Here is a 9,386-nt window from a genome sequence, read left to right on the forward strand (position 1 = left end):
AAAGCTTTCAGTATAATTTGAACACAGTAACAACTGCTTGTGGCATCTAGGCAGTCAGTGCTGTGCATGCCCAAAGTCACTCGAGCCATGTCCAGTTCTTGGAGAATTATGTGACGTTAACAATCATACAATTCTTCTTTTTCACCCCTGTTAAATGTCATTTTCTATCATTCTCCTTTATCTTGCCATTGGCCTTGAAATAAGAGGAGAAACAGGAACTCTTTAAGAGAAAATAGCCTTCAAAGCTTCATTCCTACATTCTTGCTGTTTTGACTGATGACATAGCTGCTAATAAGATTAGTGCCTTCCCTTCTGTTCATTTTCTAGCAGAATTAGTGGCTGCTTTTATACCCTCTGCTGCTGATTTTGCTGGCAAATCTCTGGAGGATTCTAGCCTAATTTTCTGCTACTAGAAGCAGAACTGCCATTCTAGTAGGTCACCTAACGCTATTTAATTCCTTTAGGGGATCTCAAAGAATAAAACCTATAGGAGTAATTCAGACACAAACATCAAATACAAATTAGGGACCAATTTTTCAGACAGGCAAATTGATAACTTCGAACCAGACAATCTCTATTCCCCATAATCTTTATACCATAGGGTTGTTGTAAGAAGTAAATTATATATGTATAAACATGTGTTTACATATTATTAATAATATATACAATATAATTATATTACATTGCAATATGTTACATTATACTGTATATTCAAATATAACCCAGCACTTTGCCTGACACATTGAAATGTAATAAATTTTGAAGTTTTTAAAGCAAATAGGAATAATTTAAGGTTGATAAATATGCATCTAGGTCATCCTTTGTTTATTTGGGACTTGGAATATGTAGTCTAAGGATTATACAAGCAACTTTCATTTTCTTCTCTCCTATTGATTCCTTTTTCTTCATTTCATATACTTTGGAAACACTGTCAAAAGAAAGATGAGAAAAGATAGAGGTGATGCATTTCAAATTCCTCCAGACCAGAGCTATCAATGGAATGAGAGATGTCTTGGCATGTATCTCCCTCCCCAGGTGTAATGAAAACTAGGGACAGGCAGAGTCCTAGGACAGTAGTGCCGATGCTCTACTTGGTGACCATTTCATCCACGACCCAAGGCAGACTCATAAGAAAGAAAGGGACTGGTAATGGGGGCTCAGAATGAGGTATCAAGAACCATTCCAGAAAGAAGGAGAAATTTAAATTATATCAGGGACTATCAGTCCAAATGGAGGAAACTGGCCCAGATTGGACATAGGAGCCCTCATGGGACTTCTATGCCTAATTTAGACAAATGTCTTTATCTTTCTGGAGGTGAAAGCCAATGGCAAATGCAGTGGATTTCCTCTGGGGTATTAAAGATACCAATCAATCTCTGGCAATACTCTTGACTTAATCATTGTGTAAGAGACAGTTGGGATATTAACAAAACAGTAGGGTTTTTTTTCTCAAGATAAACACACACATACACAGATAATACTCCGCTAGTAAGGCATGGAGCCACAGCTAATTTATATTGAATGATGTGAGGATTGTGGCATCAGAGTCATTAACAGGATAAAAGCTCAATAAGGTGATAGCACAACTCACAAATCAGCACTACCAGATGCCACAGAATGATTTGTAATGGACATAATAGGCTAGAATTGAAAGCACTGTACATTAACTAGCCTATGGACTTAATCGTTTGGGAAGCACTGTAATTGTGGAAAGCAGCAATTAATGTTGGCTGGTTGCAAAGTTGTATTTAAATTTGTAATTATTTGGAATTGATTGCATTTTATGTGGAAAGGTCCTGGAAGCTTAAGTGAATACCACAACAAAGTAATATCAGTAATAGCGTGACCTGCTGTACTCAGTAGAAAGTAGCGAAGGGAAGGAGGACACAGCAAAACCCAACTGAGTCTAGGCTGAGCCTTAATGTTGTTCGTAAAGCAGCCTCCAACCTTCAAATTTTGAGCAGAATGTTTTTCTGATACTGTTTGGCCTAAAACATGCTTTCATCATGGTGTCATGATTCATATGTATCAAAATCAGCTGTAGTCTAATATATTTGCTGATAATAATGCATGCCAAACTTTAAAATTGATTTACCTTTTTCCCTTAATAAATTAGGGAAGACTCAAGATTATCCTTAGCCTAATGTCGTTACCTCTCACTAACATTCCATATACACTTTTGAGTGAGAAGAGAGTCGCCTGAAGAATGAGAAGGTTTAAGTGAGATGAAGTTAAAGAACTGAGGTGGGGTAGAGGAAAGAAAGAAAGGAAAAGAGCATTTCCCCAATTTATCTGATCATGGAACATACCCCCATTTTCTCATGTAATGTTTACTGGGTCTCCTCAAACTCTCTGGTGTGCATTTGTCATTTTTTGACCGACTGGTACCTGAACCTCTTTCCTATTTTGCGGGACCCCTGCCTTAGAAGCTAGGGTTTAACTCCCCCCAGAGAAGATAAAAATACCTGAGACATATTTTTCCAGTCACCCCTGTAGCCAGCGCACAGAACAAGGCACAGGCTTGGCCAATCTTAGGAGCCTGCCCCAGACACTGATTCAGAAGCTGGTGACATGTAGAGTCAGGGACTACAAGGACTCAGTCCTGGAAAGGCCACATCCAGAGACTACAAACTCTCTATGTGGTCTCGTGGCATAATCCTGACTCCAGGATTAGAGGAGCTGGATGTACCGCCTGCTACCTATGCCCAAGGTAACTGCAGGAATGTTGTTTTAGATAGTTCTGGAGCTCAATTTGGAGTGGCGTTTTCCAGATAATGTGACCTCCAAGCCTGGTTCTCAAGTTTTCCTGAGATTTTGTGATCTACTCTATATCTTTTAATTAAATACTTTTCTGCTTAATCACCTAGAGTTAGTTTGTGTTGCTTGCAGTCACAAACTTTTACTGAAACAAGTGACCTTCAGAAAGGTAGTTCTGTGTTATTTTAAAACAGTGATAGAAGATGAGTTCTTACTGATTACAGAAGAGAGATTAAATTTTTTTTTAAATGGAAGAAAATTAAGATTTATTGAATGTTACTAGTAACTGGCACTGCAACTTAGGTTTTATTATCTACAATTATTTTATTCCAACTTTACAAATGGAAAAACAAAGACTCAGAGAGGTTTGCCTGAAGACAGTAAGCAAGAGTCCGAATTCAAATTCAGTTCTAATTCTTTTGCCTATACCAAGAAAACCAGGCTAAATGACATTAGCAACTTAAATTAAAATATACAAATTTGAATAAAGAATTACGCCAGGATGATGAGGACATATGGCTCATGGTGATCACATGTCCTTGTAGCAAATATGACAAAATGCAAGCCATAGCAGGTGAAAAGAGAAGGCTTCTGAACTGGCTTATTAATTGCTTGAATAACTCTACTACGCCCACACAAAAGATGAAATGCAGGGTCTAGGAGTTCCCTGTCTTTCCCTTGTTCTCTCCTTATCTCTTTGCAAACTGAAGGTAATTAAGAGCAGTTAGTGCTCAGAGACAGAGGAACATGTTAAGGAGATAATTAACCCCTGTACAAAGTCAACCTGCTAAGAATTAGTTTGATTGTCCAGAGCAGCAAAAAGTGCCTGGGGCACCCTGTGAGTGTCAAAATGGAATGGTTAGAGACTCATAATCGACAGATTAGAAAGAAAATGCTTCATTTGGTACTTAACATTGATTTTGCTTTTAACTATTGCTCTATATGGGGTATTAGTTACTTTAAGGTTAAAAAAATCTAGACAAAGCACTATATGCTGTTATGAATGAAGAAATATAGTTGGTGTAAAAAGTGCAAAGTAAGAAATAAATATTGTATCTCTGCTGGCCTCCTGTGTCCAAACCTGAAGAAAACCCAGCTGTTGGCCTCTATACTAAACCAACTGCCAGGCCATGGATTCAAAGAATCAGAGCTTTACTCAGAGAAGTGTCACTTTCTTCTCATCCTTACTGCTCCATTTTCATTTCTCCATTTTTTTCTACCCCTTTTCCATGCTGCCCCATAGGTAGCCAGTTTCTTTAAGGTCAAGATTATCTTTCCTTATTTTTTGCACAAATTAGCAGACACATGCATATTTTCTTGTAGCCCCTCTCTCTTACATGAAGATCTAGTCTTTGCACTTTGCTTTTTCACTTAATCACTCCTTATAGTTCATAGAGATCTGTGTCATTTTTTTACAGCTGCATAGTTCTCCACTGTATGATTTTGTTTGTTCATAGGTTATTCAACCACTTTCTAATGCATGGGCATTTGGGTTATTTCCAATATTTTACAGTTATGAACAGTGTTGCAATGAATAATCTTGTGCGTATCTATTTTCATAATGTTGAAGTTGTACCTTCAGGGTATAATCCTAGAAATGGGATTACAGGTCAAAAGGTAGGTGCATAAATATAATTTTGTTAGGTTATTGCCAAGATGTCTTCCAAAAGACTTGTACCATATGTATGTCCACAACCAATGTATGAGAATGACTGTTTCCCCACAGCCTTCCCAATAGGATGTGTCATCATACTTTTTCTTTCTGTCAGTCTAATAGATGAGAAATGGTATCTCATTGCTTTTTAATTTGTAACTCTTTCATTATTAGTGAGTTGGACAATTTTTCGTATGTTTGCCATTTTTGTATTTTTTTTTATGAATTGTCTGTTCTGGTATTTTTCCCATTTTTCTATTGGGCCATAATCCTTTGTTCCTGAATTTTTAAAAGTTCTTTATATATCAGGGATATTAGCTTTTTGCCTATGATATGTGGCAAACATTTTCTTCCAATTTTTCAGTTGTCTCTGGACTTAGCTAATGGTATTTTTGCCATGCAAATTTCTTTTATTTTTAATAGTCAAATTTATCAATATTTTCTTTTATTGCCTCTGGATTTTGAACCTTAGTTAGAAAAGCTTTCCTCACTCCAAGGTTAAGGAAGAATTCACCCATGTTTTCTTTAGTACTTCTTTAGTACTTCACGTTTTACATTTAGATTTCAATCCTTGATCAATTTAGAGTTTATTCTTATGAATGATGTGGATATGGATTTAATTTTCTTTTACCAAATAGCTACCCAATTGTTCCAGCACCATTTATTAAAAAGCCCATTTTTTCCCAATGACTTGAGATACCGTCTTTATCACATATTAAATTTCCATATGTCTCTTTGGGCTTTCTATTCTATTCCACTGGTCTAATTACCTACCCACATGCCAGTGCCAAACTGTTTTAATTACAGATGCTTTATACTATGCTCTAATGTCTGATAGGGCTATTTTCCCTCATAGTTCTTCTTTTTCAATGTTTCCCTAGCCATTTGTTTTTGCATGTTTGTTTTTCTCTGTGAATTTAAGTATCGACTTGTTGAACTCTATTTGAAAAACTTGTTTGTATTTTATTGGAATTAAATTAAATTTATAAATTAACTTAGGGAGACCTGCCATTTTTGTAATGTTGAGTCATTCTATCCAAGAACAGAGGATGTCTTACCATTTATTCAAGTCTCTTTGAGTATTTTGGGAGGCTTAAAATTTTTTTCCTCATATGGGATTTGCACATTTCTTGTTAATTTATTCCTAAAAGTTTAATCTTCTTTGCTGCTATTGTGAAAATGATTTATCTTTACCATTATGTCCTTTAATGGCTATTATGTGTGTGTATGAAGGCTATTGACTTTTGTTTCTTAATTTGACAATCTGTTATGTCTCTCAGGTTAATTTGACCTCCTGTCACATTCTAAGGTTTTCCAGATATATTATTTTATTATCTGCATATAAAGATGGTTTTATTTCTTTTTTTACCCATTCTTGTGCCTCTTCCTGATTTCTCTTGTCTAATTGCATTGGCTAATAACTCTATTATAGTGTTAAATAGACACAGCTATAGTGAGTGTCCTTGCCTTGTTCCTGATATAAATGGAAATGCCTCCAATGTTTCCTCATTACATATCACACTAGATTGAACACTAAGGGGTGTTGTGTGTTTGTGTGTGTGTATACACATATAAATTTGATAATGTTGAAAAAGTATTCCTCAATTTCTATTTTTGAGTATTTTTATTGTGAACAGGTTTTGAATTTTGTCATAAGTTTTTTCGCTATCAATGGAGATAATCATGATTTTTTTCTTTAGAGATATTGATATAGTATATGATATTAATGGGTTTCCTAATATTTAACAAACTTTGCATTCCAAGAATAAATACCACTTGTCATGGTGTATTTCTTAATATGATAATTGGATTCTCCTTGTTAATATTTATTTAGTATTTTTGCATCAATACCAAGAGGATACTGGCTTGTAGTGTTCTTTTTTTGTACCATCCTTCTTTGCCTTTCTTCCATTTCCATTACTTTCTCTCTATTTTCACTTTCTTTTTACTTTATTCTCTTCTTTATTTTCCTGACTTTCTTTCTATTCCTATTAAATTTTCATGTGAGTTTATTCTCCCTTGGGCACCTTATAATTCTTTTTATTCCTCAGATATTTTTGGTTTTTTATTCCATTTCTTTCCTGGGCTTAATCTTTATTTCTTCCAGCTTTTATCCATTTCTGTTCTTAGTTTCTGAATTTCTAATTCTAGGGTTCTTTTCATATCTTCAAGTGCTTGAATGAGAATATATGAATCTGTTGAGTGTTGACTTACAAATTTCTTCTGCTTCAAGGTTTTTGTCATGGAAGGTGGGTTGTTACTCAGTTGATATATGTAAAAATTTCTTTCCTGATTTTTTTCAATGGCTCTGTATGCATTTGTTGATATTTCTTTTCATTTTTATGGTATTGTGGTGATTTATAAGATTCCTAGCTTAATGGCTACATCTTCTAGCAATATAACAAGGTCCATAAGTTTTAGGATTATTTGGTTCACTTGTTTTAGTAGTGGGAGGAAGAGCTGTCAGTCCCCCAGTGTTGTGTTTCTCTTTGATAGTGCAGGACTCAAAATTTTCCAACTTTTGCTTCTTCTTCCCTTCACCACCCAACTGAAAATGGTGCTTCTCCTTTCCTTTTTGTCTCTTTTTCTTCCCATAACTATGTTTTGAATAATGCTCTTTAAATAACCCCTGGCCCTTTTAATCACATGTACTCTGAAGTCATTTCCCTGTAGTCCATGTTATGCCCTGCCCAGATACTGTTATCATATTTTCATATGGAGGGTAAACTTAATCTTTTTGATGGTGTTTTTTGATAAGCCTTAAGCCCCTTTGGTAGTTTCCCTTTGTTGACTTTCCCAGAGTTTTTCTCAGTCTGCCTTTACCCACTAGAGAGCCTCATGGCAGTTCAGGGGTCAAGCTAGAGTGTGAGAGATCATGCACTGGAATGTGATTTTTCTGTTTTTAGTCACAGTCATTTTAAAGTTTTGGCAGGCTCTGCCTTCAAGTTATCCTGAGGGCATGGTTTTATCTAGATTTACATATCCTATCTTGTTTTGAATCATTTGAGGAGGAAATATAGGGAGGCAAGTTAGCCAGGCATTTATTACTGTCTTCAGCTACCCCAAAGACCTGAGTTATAGTTGTTTTGAAGTTCTCGTCTGCTGACTTCAGTTGTGTGGATCATCTGTCTATTTGCTTTTATTGTTTTTTTTCCTCTTGACTCTTGGTCATATGACCTTGCCTCTTCACAGGTCTTATAATTCCTGATTGTAGGTAGGATGTTGTGTATAAAAGACTCATAGAGGTTCCAGATATTATTACATTGCACAAGAAAAAACTTCCCCTTTGCCTCTTGCTCCTAAGTTTTATATACTGGACAAATCTCCATCCTCCCAAAATTCACATATTGAAGCTCTAACCCCCAATGTGACTGTATCTGGAGATGGGGCCTCTAATGAAGTAATTAAGATTCAATGAGATCATAAGAGTGGGGCCCTATTCTGATAGGACTAGTGCCCTTATAAGATGAGAAAGAGAACTCCCTGTTTTCATGCACTAAGGAAAGGCCATGTGAGGTCACAGAGAGAAGATGACCATCAGCAAGCCAGGAAGAGAGCTCTTCCCAGAAATCAAATTGGCTGGAACCTTGATCTTGGACTTCCCAACCTCTAGAACTGTAAGAAATAAATTTCTGTTGTTTAAACCATCCAGTGTAAAATATTTTGTTATGGGAGCCCAAGTGGACTAATATACCTCTATATGCAGAAAGTGGGCTTAGTCACTTAAATCCAATAAGGAACTGGACTAGAGAAAAATTTAAGATTCAGTCTACTGGTTTAATCATGTTCCTGGTGCCCGGCTATCCCAGGTTTTTCCTTGCAAACATGGTGGTTCTTTGCCTTTTCAGTACTGAGAGACTGCAGGAGATACGTTCCTGCCCTTCAGAAGTTTGCAGCTTACATTTTGTCCTTCTGTCCCAGGCAACTTCAATATTTGATAAATGTCTTCATAGGGAGACTGGCCATGTGTTTGGGGCAGACCTCTTCCCTGATGATAATTTGTTTTCTAAGCTCTGTGAGACTGTGGGACATTTCAGTAGAATGGAGAGAACCGGGCGTGCATTTGAGGCCCCTCAAGTTTCTAACACTCTACAAGATTGCAAAAGCTTTGCTGGTTGCTCTTCTTCCATCGGAGTCCCTCTACCTGGGTCAAGCCCAAGCATCAGTGCATCCCCACAACTGACAAATGCCCTGAGAGAAAAATAACTGGCAATCGTCAGCTCACCTCAGAATTGTTCTCTGTCTCTCCAGAATTTTAGTTCATTTAGTCTTCATTGATTTCACAGCTCTCTGAGGCTTTTGAAAAGGATTTTTGTAATATTTTCCACTTGTTCAAATAAGAGTATTGGCTTATCACATCCTACTCAGAAGCAGAAGTCGTTCTCTACGAATTTCTAATCTTTACAACAACTCTGGCCCTCCAAAAGGATTTAATAGAACTAATACATGTTTGTTGGAATGAGTGAATAAATAAATAAATACTGTCATGCATCAGTTAACAACAGGAATGCATTCTGAGAAATGCATCCTTAGGTGATTTCATTGCTGTGCAAACAACATAGAGTGTACTTACACAAACCTACGTGGTATAGCCTACTACATATCTAGGCTGTGTGGTACTAGTCTTATGGGACCACTGTCTTATATGTGGTCCATCACTGATCAAAACATCATTGTGCCACACATGACTACAATGCCAGTTTTGCCTGCTTCTTAATCTTGACTGGGCCAAGTTTGCCACTCAGTTGGGCAAGGCAAGTAGACAATGTTATTTTAGTGACACAGCAAAACTGCTATGGCCAACATTCAGGAATTTGTGGCAAAGGGCATGTTTTAGAAACGTGAACCAATCATACCCAGACCGTCGATATTCCTGACTCTTGGTGTTTATTTTCACCAGTTTTTGCTTTTCAAGTTCTCCTCCACAACCCCAGGATGGGAAGTAGTGGAAAGTAGCGGGTGAGATGTTTGCTTA

Source organism: Equus przewalskii, chromosome 13, assembly GCF_037783145.1.
Source record: "Equus przewalskii isolate Varuska chromosome 13, EquPr2, whole genome shotgun sequence".
Taxonomy (NCBI): domain Eukaryota; kingdom Metazoa; phylum Chordata; class Mammalia; order Perissodactyla; family Equidae; genus Equus; species Equus przewalskii.